General features: G+C 39.9%; 1 protein-coding gene across 1 annotated transcript in view; it reads left to right on the top strand.

The window, feature by feature from the left end:
- Window positions 1-12,976, top strand: part of cdin1 (CDAN1 interacting nuclease 1) — a 53,110-nt gene that overhangs the window by 27,421 nt on the left and 12,713 nt on the right. The gene's annotated exons all lie outside the window — the stretch shown is intronic.

The following is a 12,976-nucleotide window of genomic DNA, read 5'->3' as shown; positions in this document are numbered from 1 at the left end:
AGGTACACATTGAAAGACGATTAGGGGTCGCCCACACTTTAGGCTCACATCCCTGCCTCCCCTGGCATGAGTTTCCAGTCACCAAGTTCAAAACATGCCAAGACTGCCTCAGTTGGCCTCACTCCGGCTCGGCCCCCCTCAGCCGTAACAGCCAGCTGACATGTTGTGACATGGTCTGGACGGCCAGGAGGCCCTAGACTTGAGGGCACAGCGGGGCGTGGGCCTCTGTTAACTTTTGGGTTTCCTGATATACGTACAGTACCGAATCAGAATGAGATTTATAAGACCACAAATCAGAAACACAGTTTTTCTGGTGTGAATGTTGATGTACTGTATTTAATTAAAACAATCCTGCATATCATTTTCAATTTTCTATCTTGATGTTCTATAATTATTTTTAAAAACCCACAATTTCTACAGAGCTTTCATTATTCTACATTTTACATTTTTGTCAGAACAAAACATTGGACTCTTGCCTTCAAAATGACATCTGATTTTACTCAGATGCAGCCCGTAGTTTGATTTTCAAGGTTGATGACTTGTCCGGTACCAATGAGCTTTTAAAATGCAGGAAATTGTGTCACAGTCATAATTGGTGGTGTGTTTAATTTTGTCAGTGTAGTACAGTTTTAGTTGGGAATGTCCCCTACAGATGAGAAAGCTCCTATCATTTTTCCCCCTTTTTCATTCTTGACATCAGAAACTAAAAGTCACTGAGGTATAAATAAAATAAGAACCGATATAGGATGGTGTCTTTTTCATGCTTCATTAAATGTTGCAAAGACGGTTGGTGACAAGATAAGATTTTGCTCCAGATCATTCCTAAACCATGTTTGTTAGGAAATGATTGCTGTCGTAGTCACTCAAACTTCTAATAACGTGGCAGTAGCCAATTTGATGAGCACCACAGACAACATGACATGAAGATCGGATGTCTCCATAAATATTTTATTGTTCAAGTCATTGTGTTTTCTTTGATTGGGTTCACGAAAGTGGCATTAATCTGTCTTTGGTCTTCTTTTTTAGTATTTGTGACACAATAGGTCAAAATATTGGAAGAGTAACAGTCTGATTGGACAGTTAGGGTGAGTCTGAACCTCACTTATTTGCCCATGGGTATCTTTCATTGATATTCACTGGGGTGACCATGTCCGAGTGTATTAAGGAACTGACAAAGTAGACCCCATCATGTCAGCTGGCAGCCCAGTCAGATAAACACTGTTGTGTCAAAAAGGAAAACATGTCAGTGTGTTCAGACCCTACCTTTCACAGCACCCTCGTTATTTTTAATTGACATTTACTGCTGACATTTGAAAATGTGCCTCATCTTTCTCTTATCGTTAGTCCTCGTGCGTGGCGCACGTGCACTCGTTCCTCAGACAATAAGGCGTGTTTGTGTCTTCTGCAAAAGGGAAGGCATCGAATTTGGGGTCAGCACTTTTATAATGACAAAAACATAAAACGACAAAGAAATGGGGGACGAAAGAGTGATGGGGTGACATCATGCCCCTTTCACTTCTCGTTAGCAGAATTCTGTCTGTGGGACGAGTCCCAGAGGGCTGGTGTTTGGGATGTTTGTCCATTCCTTCATTCATCAAACTTCAGTGATTGACTCACAACCTTTTGGTTTTCTTTTTGACTGCCCTTGGAATCACCACAGCAGAGTTTGTAATTTCTTCATTGCCCCTGATTGACTTTTCAAGTGATTTGCTTATTTTTCATGAATTCCCTCTTTGCTGTAACTGAGCTGCCTCATCCATTGCTTTTGTTAATTGCTCTTGGTTTGCCCTCAAGCATCGTAAACTGAGCTATAGGGACATTTTTTTATGATAAAAACACAACTTACTTTCGCTCCAAAGCCCCCACCAACTGCATTTATCATCCAAACAATAGTCTTGCCAATACACTAACCCCATAATGAACCCCTCTTCAGTGGAGTGAGGGGTAATGACGCTTCACCTACAATGCTCCCAAGAAAAAAAAAAGAGATAAAGGGGGGGGGGGGTATTGAGAGAAAAACGGTCTTCTGCAGAATCAGACAGCACGTTCAGGCACGATGCCTGGATGAGATGGCAAAGCAGCAGCTATTGGTGTCTTCAAGCCATCAATCTTAGCTGGTGGTGTTCCAGAGCCAGCGAGCCCTCTGCTCTGACTGATGTTCAGATAATTGAGTTATCCATCTCGCCCAACTATCAGAGTTGCATAAAAATTATTCACCTGCTGCTGAATATTAAACACATAATGAGCCTCTTGTGTGTTTTAGAAGAAATGGGTAAGGTTAAACAGAGCATGTAATGAAATATGGAACCTTTTGTGGTGCCATCTTAACTGCCCTTCCTTGATTATGGTTTACTTAAATCAATTAGGGTTGACAAAGTTCCTTCCATAACCCGCCAAGCAGCAACTAAAGTTCTTCCTTTGCTCTTGTCTGAGGTTTATGATATCAATATTTAATGCAAATAAATGGATCCAGAGCTTATGATTGGCTCTCTTTTGCAGAGGTGTGTGTGGCAGCTTGTGCAACCATTATTAAAAAGTACTTGCCAAAACATTAAGAGAAAGAAAACAAAAATGGGCTTAGTGTTTCCACTTAAATTGGTGTAATGTTTTTTGTTTGTGCTTTCTTTTTTTGCTTCCCATTGTATTTCTTCTCTGAGATTCTCATTAATTTGTCAGATGATGAGAGATCTTTGTGGTGCCTAATAAGCCTCGTGCAGCAGAATCGATAGTTTATATCAGAATATACTGCTTACCGTTAACCAATTTTCACCCACAAAACTACTATATACTGTGGAATTACGCTCTAAATGGAAACTTGCAGAGTTAAAATAAACACATTCAGAACCCTTTAAGATTTTTGTTTCCTGCTTTCCCTCCCCCATTCCACCCAACCCAGCACAATAGACAGCCTGTGTGGAAATGACCACGAATGGCAGCGTGCCCCCTTCCAAAGTAAATCAGCTGTGAGATTCGTAAACTGCAAAATGTGTCAGAGTTGAAAATGTTAGCTTTCTTAATGGAGACTTGAAAAGGTTAGATCTGATAAAAAGCTGTCAGCCGTCCACAAAAAAATGATTTATGGCAATATAATGGGAGAGTATGCCTCATTTCTCCCCCATATGAGATGGGGGTTAAGACTTTTTGGTTTGCTATTATACATCATCTGCTTTGACCACTCGGAAATTTGTTGAGACTCGACTGCGCACACAAGCATAATATTTCATCAGATTCTTTTCTTGTAATTTTGAAAGTCATAGCCTGTTTTTATTATGAATAATTTATGTTTTCCCATAATTACCAACAGAAAATTCTCATGCTCCAAAAGATCATCGATCTCCATTCAGATTAGATTTTGTTTTTTGTAGTTTTTGATACATGTGATGGAAGCAGAACTAAAATTAATGAGGAAGTCGTAACAGAAAATTCTCAGCAGGCTGTTCCTGTGACACACTGGATGTCGAAAAGACAAAAGTCTGATTTATGTGATGCTCATATCAGTCGACACAGTTGTAATTAGACATCTTGAGATCTTTGTGAACTTTTTAACAGTCGGTAACTGCATCCCCTAGATTTTACAGATGGCATTGCATGGTAACCGTTATGTTCTTAATTAATTTTCAGCATGAAATGTATTTTTTGCCTCAGAATATTTTGCATTGGCTTTTTTCATTCATTCATTCATTCATATAATTATCCACTTTTTCCACTTTTGCGGTTCACGGGGGTCGCTGGAGCCTATCCCAGCGGACTTATGGACGAGAGGTGGTGGACACTCCAGGCACAACGCCGGTGCACCATGGAACACTGGCCTTTTTTTTTGCCTTCCAAATAAATCTGTCATCTGTCATTGAAATTTTTCAAAGCTGCAGCAGCATGCTTAATAAGTGTAAAGACAATAAGTATTATAGGTAACACTTAGAATCCTGGTGTTTAAAATATAAATGTACAATGCGCCCTCGTGCATTCACGCATCAACGCTCGCAACTTCACCTCATCTCGTATTTTTGGTAGTCACTTGATATCGTACACACATTCTATTGGCTGACAGCATCTGGAAGTGCACTATGTTCTGTGAGTCTCTGACTTATGGGATACACAAAAGTACTTTAAAAAATCGATAAAAGTGTGGGAAAAGGTAATACAGATAGAAGGTGGTTTAATATCAGTATGGAGAGGGTTCATAAATTTACATTTAAACATTTAAATTACCGTAAATAATAAGATAAATAGTTCATCGTTCTATCACTGAGTTAATCGCGTGTGGTTCCTGGAATGCATTAACCGCGTGGAACCAGGGTGCACCGTATGCCTAAATCCTGAGATGTGCAGAAAAAGTTTATGACATGTTTAAATAAGAATCAAAGAATTTGCTCATATCTACCTGTACTCGTACGTGCCTTAAGATTGTACATATTTGTACAGTAAGTGTTTTCTTGCAGACAGACAGGTTATGGGATCCTGTTTAATGTGATGGCAGCAGAAGAGTAATATAAGACTCGGCAGCAGGGCCATCATAGAGCCAGGGCAGATAAGGGATGTCACCTGGGAGAAGGTGCCCACAGGTCATGGCAGCTGCTGATCCAATGAGGCTGGACATTACAAGGCCATCCCTGAGGACAGGTACCGGTGCTGCTGGGGTGACAATGCGACACCTCCAAGACCTATGCCCTGGCATGCTTTGCCCACCTTCTATCAGATATGTCTGCGACAAACAAAGATGGAAATGGGAAAAAGTGTTGGGATTAGTGGTTTTTTTAAAATAATTTTTGATCCAACATGGAAATAGCTGTCAGGATCAGTTACTTTTTAAAGTGTGATGTTGATTAGGTGCCTTTCTGGGGTGTTAAGATTGAGTTGTTGTTTATTTATTTATTTATGTGTGGGACACTCTATTCTGAGCTTAATTTTCTGCTTTTTAAAAGCACAAATGTCTATTTTCCCAGTAAGCTTTAAGTGCCTCTGACATCGCTTTCCTCCTATTTATGGTTGTGGATACCCCATGCGATGCACGAACGTGGCCCCTTTTATTGTTTCTTTTGTTATGACATCCTCTCGTAGAATATTCCACAGCTAGAGAAATCCAGGATGGGGATTCCTTTAGGGCTTTGCAAGTGTTTGTTTTAGGGCACATCAACATGCAGAAGTGTAATGCTGGCCCCCAAAGCACAAGCAACTTGGAATATTAATGGCAAATGACAAGTCGACTGATGCTTGAAGAAAGAATTTCATGCTTTTAAGGATGCACATTTGGGTGCATTGTTTAAGGCGTCTGGGGTGTAATCCACAATCTCGGGTCTCCAGCAGCATTGGGATTTAGCTCTGGTTAAGCCTCCATGTCTCATATTTATTTTTGTGGGGTTGTATGTGTGCATTATCTAAATTTGTCATTTACCATTGAGTGTGAGAGCAGCTTTGACATGGGCGCCGTGTGTATAAACGAGGATCGGGACAGAAAGCGGTGCCCCGGCAATACATATACCTCCTCCTGTCTCTCTCTGCTTGCCTGTGACACCGTGAGATGGAGGGAAAAGCCTCGAGTGAAATGAGGTGCAAGCACGTCTACTCAAAGAATTCCTGTTTCGCTATGGAACTTTTTAAAAAGATTAATGGACATTTTTTGTCAGCTTTCACTATGTATGTCATCAAACTTGCATATGCCCCCCCCCCCCCTTCTCATTTTCTCATCCTCCTTGCCTCTTTCCCCCATTTATTTTTTTTTTCTCTACTGTGACATTCTGGGTTTCATCCCAGGAGGACATCAGCAACATTTTTCAAAAGCAAAGGGAGAAGAGGGCAAGTACTTTTTAAAAACTCGGTCTTACAGGAGAATTTCAGTGGTTATCTGACCCCCTAAAAGACATTCTGATCCACATCACAGCCTTATGAAAAAACCAGAGGGATATCCTATTATTTTTATTTCTCTGAATCTATTTTTCTTTTCTTTTTTACCTCCTAATGCATTTTTGCCGCATGTATGCACTCATTTGAGCGCAGCAGACACAGTGCTACAAGACACATTTAATGCTTTTGAGGAACTTTGATTCACGAGGCCTTTTAAGTATTTTATTTCATGCACCTCCACAGCTGATTCAAAATCATATCACTGGCCAGCTCAAGGGCTTAATTGTGCCTTAACCTCTCTGGTGAGGATGATGAGGGGAGGTCAGGCATCACCAGAGGATTCTACTGGTGTCCTCCCAAAGCCTAGCCATAGCACTGGACCATGACTTCTGTGGGTTGTTGCCAGAATAAATGCAGCTAAGAAAAGCACTTCAAAAATAATATTTGTTTCCAAATAGAATGGGAGAAATCTGGCATTTTGTTGTATCAACCATTGTTGTCCTGATGTTTTGTTTTAACGAATTCCATTTTGTGTCAGGGAGGAGGGCTTTTATCCAACCATGTTTCACATGATTTTTTTTATTTTCTCCCAATTACATAATAGGGAAAGTATTTACCAACTTTTTGATCACATTTTTCATTTTTTTCATTTTTTCGTATTGATATTGATGGCTTCTCTTATTGTGAGTAGCATAACTTATACTATACTTGCTATACTATACTATACTTATAGTAGCATATATTATACTAATATGATCATTTAAACTATCAAAAAACTGAATCTTTTAAATTCCAGAAATAAATGGCTTGGGTCAGCTGGTCTTTAATTCATATGTTTGATTGCAGCATGTCAGGTATTTATGAGTACCAAAACACTCTATTTTAGACTGTGAATAAATAGAATATTTTTTACCAAATGACAGCTGAGGAAACAATGCTTCATATTTCTGCCTTTGTGTTTAAAGAGCAGCTCTGTGTGTACCAGATAATGTGGTGGTACTCATGGTCTGTGGAGGCCCATCAGTCACTGTGTGGAGCTGGTTGCTTGTGATAAGTGGTTCCATATAGATAATCTAGACAGTAGGCTTCTTTTTATAGGTTTGCTGTCCCTCATGTAACCCTTTTTTCCTTTGACCACCCATGTTTTCTTCCTTTTTCTGTGATTTCACCTTCTTTTTTCATCCTGCCTGACATTAGAAAATTTTACTTGTCTTGCAATTCCCAACACATGCTGAAATACATTCTGTGGAGGTTTAGAACAAAAATAATTCTGGTTGAAATGCAATGCCATGTGCATTACTTATGTGGTCACAGAGGGTACCTCTTAAAAAGAAAAATATATGTATTTAATCAATTTAAGGTATTACAAGCCCTGTGATATTCTAAAGAAGGTGATAGTTGAGCTTTTTCCCACTGGACTGAGTGGTAAATAATGATATTTTAGAACACCCCACAAAGGGATTGAACAATTATGCAACACCGATCACCTGCGCCTGCATCCATTCAATGATGGATGATTTCAGAGGCTGCAATTCTGTTTTGAATTTCCATCAATCATTCGACATTTAGTTTAGGAAATTTTAATCTTTTCCATTCTTTTCCGTCTTACCTAATTTATCTCCCAAAGCAACACTGGTTAATCTCGTTTAGCTTGTTTCAATACGTAAGGTCTTTATCTGATTTTACCTCTTGGTGGTCATTTTAAATGATATAAATAAATGAAATACCAGAAGAAGAGGAGTTTAATTTGATGCTTTGCTTTGTGTGGAATTATTAATTGACTTTCACTGCATCACCACCACAAATCCCGAAAGAGGTAGGAGCATCTGAACCTTTTCTTACCGGCCTGGCATTTGTTAAAGGCCTTCATTGGGACCCTGCAACTCCCCCCAATCTTTGTTCCCAGGCAGCCCTCACCCACTCCCTGTCTCTGGTTTGAGTTTCACATCCCGTGGCGGTCTGATTGCCTGATAGCTTAAACATCTCTGTCTGCCTATCCTTTAGTGGGAGTGTGTAATCAAAGACACATGAGGAGCCTGTGTCCAAATGGTGACCTTCTGATTTTGCTCATCAATTCTGGGGGTTAATGTACGGGGATCTATCGGGCCAACAGATTTGTCTCTACGAGCTCTTTCAGGTCTGTAAATGATTAAGAAAAAAATGCATTCGGCCGCTGAACCCTATTAAAACTTCTTAGGATAAATGTGCTCTCAATATGACTGCTAAGATATTCTTTCCACTCTGTGTGCTAATAATGCTAATACATTTTTCCCCCCACGTTATGTATTTTAAATGAGCACCATAAACCAAATCTTTGTGACAAGGACTTAAGGAGTTAACAGGGTAATGACATGATCCAAATTCCAGCTCTGTCCACTGTCGATGTACCGTTTCATCATGGCAGAAAGTTGAAACAGGCGATACCCAATCCTGTTCTTTGGACTGATCCAAGATAACGGAGGAGTACATTTCTGAACAAGTGAAAGAGAAACTCAGTGTAGAGTTTTTTAGGCTTTGTGCCGCCTCCTTTGTACAGCCGCTGTAGAGATGTCAGAAGTCTATTCCTCATTTTGAGTGATAAATATATATCAGCTGGCACATTTGCACTATGAATCCCCACCCCGCACCCCCCGTGTTAAACCTGGAATCTGTCTCTTCAATGACAACTGTGTGTTTTTAAATGACCGCTCTTATTTTCTGTAATAGGCGTCTGCGTGTCACGAAGGTTACAAGTGAAAGGGCAGGATAGAGCTGTCTGGAGAACGACTTCTGATAGAAAGTGCCACTTCAATTTGAGCACAGCTGCTGCTAAGCCCGGGCTGGCTCAGGGTCCGGTCCAACATGTCACATTCTCTTCTGTTGCGAGTGGAGTAGATGTGAAAACTATTAATTTTAGACAGAGTTTTGGCCTGACCAGTTCTGATACTTTCTTTTTATTCATTGCTTATCTTCAGCTAGTTTTGTCAAGAAATCCCACGGACAAAAATTGCCTCTGACACCATTTACATTGCTCATTTAAGTTTGCGGAGTCTTTTCGTAGACTTACAATGACAGGTTCAAAAGAAAGTTGTGACGATTATAAACACCTGCAAAAATATCACTGCATATTTATATTTTCATGCACCATTAAATTACATATTTACATTTTATATGACTTTTCCACGGAGGGCTACTCTCCTAATTTGGTGATGAGGGTTTAACAGCTTGAAGAACTCCCAAGAGCTGCTGACAATCTTTAGCCCCCAAAGAATGGAGCTGGCGGTTACAGAGAAGACTACTGGCTCTGTTTTAAATATTCATTCTGGTTTGAATTAGAAAGGAGAGAAATTCTCTGAATAATGATCGCAAAACATTTAGCTTCGGCTGCCCGGGTGAAACAAAACACACTTGAGTGAAACTTTGAACTACCCTCCTTTTTTTTTCCTCCCAGCCATTTTGTTTTTAAATTGTAGCACTGAGTTCATGGGAAACTCTCTCAGAGGTAACCTGCGCCCCTGCAAAGTGATGGAAAGAAAGGATTAAGGCCGCAAGAATGTTTTTGCAGTTGGTTGAGATATTACTAACCTTGTCAAATGTCATTTTGAATGAGAAAATAAACATATTTTAATCAAGGTTTGTAAAGGCAGAGCTCTTCAAAATGTGACTTGAGGAGAAAGGGGTCAGCTAATTGCAACGTTTGATGTCATGTTTGGTCTCTCTCTCCATTTTGATGAGACTGCCTGGAAGCGTGCTCGCTCGCTCACCCTGCTCTCGGTCTAACAAACACTCTCACATGCACGCTAACAGAATGTAAAAATTCTGGAGGGCCTTCTAGTTCTCAGTGCTGTAATCTTCGTAAAGTCATCGCTCCTACTTCCTGTCAGTCCTCTTCTCAATTTCAACCTCTCAGACTTAGCGATGGTGAAAATCAAAGGCTCGTATTCATAATTCTTTAACGAATATGTATGAGAATGTCGGCGTGAAAAGATCTTTTAGATTCTTTCTTGTAAAATATCAAGCCTACTTTGACCGAATGTATTTACAAAGCTCTCCCACCATCCTTCAATACATTAATCTTCCAAACACACAGACCGAAATCTCTTTGGTTCTCATAATTACTGTTTTAGCAACAGCAGAGGGGGAGGGGGGTACAGGGATATACATTGTAAATTATGTTTGACAAGGTGGGGTTAGTGGTTTTGCCGGGGCTTGTCTTTAGTTATTACTCACACTTCCTCCTGCCATAGATAAGGTCTGTTGGTGAACATACCAAGGTGAGCGCTGGCGCAGGGCCCTTATCGCCTGCATTGATTTAGGGCAAGAGCCCAGTGACAGAGGTCATTGTGCAGTAAAACTATCCATCATTATGGTTTGATTTCTGCTCAGACCTGTCTCCAAGTTGTCTACACATAGGTACAAGGAGTAGAGGCCACAGTGGGGTTGGACCGCTAAAAGGTGTGATGCTGACAGCGTATTCGGAAGCTTCGGGTAATTCCAACAGTTTTACGAAATGACAAAAATGAAGCAGTTTATGACTGGGATTATAAATTGAAAATTATGTTTAGATATGGAGTAATTTAGAGTTACGGTAACAGCATAAATTTAATTTGATCCTCTAATTATTGTGTGGAATCCACAAACTATTTGTCTAACATTTAAAGTTCTGACATGCTTCGAAAAAAAATTTGTCTCAATATTTTTCCACCAGTAGCTGATTGCCTGTCTTTCCACAGTTTGCTTTGCAACTCGCAGTAATCTTGTGTGTGTGTGTGTGTGTGTGTGTGTGTGTGTGTGTGTGTGCGTGTGCGTGTGCGTGTGCGTGTGCGTGTGCGTGTGCGTGTGCGTGTGCGTGTGTGTGTGTGAGAGAGAGAGACGCTCACATTTTCCCCGATTTAAAATTCAAGGCAGTTCTCAGCCTGCGGTAAATAAATTTACTATCATAAACACAGTTTTCTCCTATTTGCAGAGTTGGGTTTTTTTTTTTTTCAGATGTCTCAGGATGGGTATTTATTGCTGTTAATGTTGTTCATTGGTTTCTTGGCTGGACTTGCAACTTTAAACTAAAATGCTGTATTTATTCTGGCATCACATTGTGGGGCTCATACTTCCAAATATGTTATGAGTCACATTATTGATTTTTCATGAGGATTATTTTTTAAACTTTCTTCCCACTAACTTTTGCAAAACTTGGAAGCTGTCTCAGGTTCTCCGGAATGATTACATGTAAATCTGTGTTAACTGGCTGTGCTGAATCTTGAAAGTAAAGATATTACTATAGCCTCTAAAGGTCTGCTGGAATAGCTAGCTCTGGTGGTAGTTCTGCTCACTTGAAGCTACCATAAGATAACTTAAGGAGCTAATTACACTTCAGTCTGTAATCAAACCCATGTCAGGTTGTCTGAGAACCTGGATTTGTGTGGTGGATTCCACTTAAATACAGGGAAGCTTCAACATTTTATGGTTCTTTCTGGGAAGTTTTTCCACTGCAATCCCCTCTAAAATATGTCATATCCCATTACACAAATTTGGATATGGTAAATTAGTAAGACGAGTGCTTACGGTATGAATATGTTGACTCTTTTTGTGCTGTGTGCAGAGGGTTAGCTTGCTGGGGGTTGGGGGTGTCTTTAACTCTAAAAAGTTGTCTTGAATTTTCTCCCCTTACAAGATGATGTGTTTTTGCAATTCAAATATTTGCTCATTTTCCTCTCCATTGCAAAGCTCCCTTTGAAGCGGAAGAGTTCTATCAGGACCAATGACAGTGTGAGTGTGCAGCGTGACAGCGCAAGAGGCAGTGTTGGACTATTTCTAACTGCATATTTAAATAGCCAGGAAATCCAAAATCAAAAATGTATGCAAATGATGCCATGTTTTGCATGCTGATATTTTTATGATTTGGGGATTGCATATTCAGGTGGTGTTCAGTATGTGCATAGCTTTAGCAATATTAATCAGAATTACTTCATGTCTTCACCGCATCCTTGATCTCCTTCTAAACAACCGTCTCTGGGTGTGGAAGGCCTGCAATTTGGCAGATTTATTTTTAAGCTATGCTTAAAATGTTTTGGTTGGCTGTTTTAAGTGAAAGGATATACCTAATGCCCAAGGCTTCATCAAAACACATATCACACAGACTTCGTATTTACTTCTTTGTTGTGCATTATGAAATGTGCATGTGTATATATACACACATATACAGTATAACATTTACATACAGTACTCATATCTAAACACAGTGTCTATCTGTGTATGTGTATAAACAATATACAGTTGGCTGCGTGCAGGTCATATAGACTTCACCAGTACTGAAAGTTTAGACAATGGTGACTATAGTGTCGGAGCTGGGAGAAATGAAAGAAAGTGACCTGGTCTAATAAATCAAGTTTTCTTTCACGCTTAACCATGAAAGAGATGGCACCAAGATGTGCTAGGGGGACGGAGGCAAGGCGATGATGGCAGTGTGACGCTTTAGACAATGCAGTGCTGGTAAACCTTGGGTCCTACCATTCATTTGGATTTTATGTTGACATTCCATGACGGCAGTGGCCTCTTTCAGCAAAATAATGCACCTTGTAGAATCACATCAATGTTGCAGGAATGATTTGTTCAAAGTGTTGGTCTCCAAAATCTCAAAATCATCCGACACATGGCTGCCCGGATGTTTGTGTTTACGTATAAATATACTGATGAATATGTTTTGCTTCGACTTTTTTTCACTTTTTGTTTATTAGGTATGTTATCTGAACCTTCTCTTTTTGTTTCTATTTTTTTTGCGCTCTTTATTGCCTTCTTGTGGACGTATTGATGTCCATGTAAAAATTGTGAGGAAGTTTGCGGTCGTTGACGAATATGCTGTTAGAATTGTATTTTAAAATCCCAGCTGGGTATCTGATGACTGGGAGGGGTACTCGTGTTGATGGCTTGGATCTTATTTCTACCACTGAATTTTAAATTCCGCCAACAGACAGACGCATGGAAACTCAAGCAAAATCATTACGTCCTCAATGGAGGTAACAAAATCCTTGGAATGGGCCCAAGGCCTGTCTGTGCTCCTTAAGGTATAGAAAATATTGTATAAAATAATTAATTGAATTGTCATTTGTATGAACAGTCCTTGCTCTCTGCACCCTATAATTCCAGCCTCTTTCTCCTTCTT

The sequence above is a fragment of the Antennarius striatus genome, chromosome 17, assembly GCF_040054535.1.
Source record: "Antennarius striatus isolate MH-2024 chromosome 17, ASM4005453v1, whole genome shotgun sequence".
Lineage (NCBI taxonomy): Eukaryota > Metazoa > Chordata > Actinopteri > Lophiiformes > Antennariidae > Antennarius > Antennarius striatus.
This window is presented reverse-complemented; position numbering and strand designations above follow the sequence as displayed.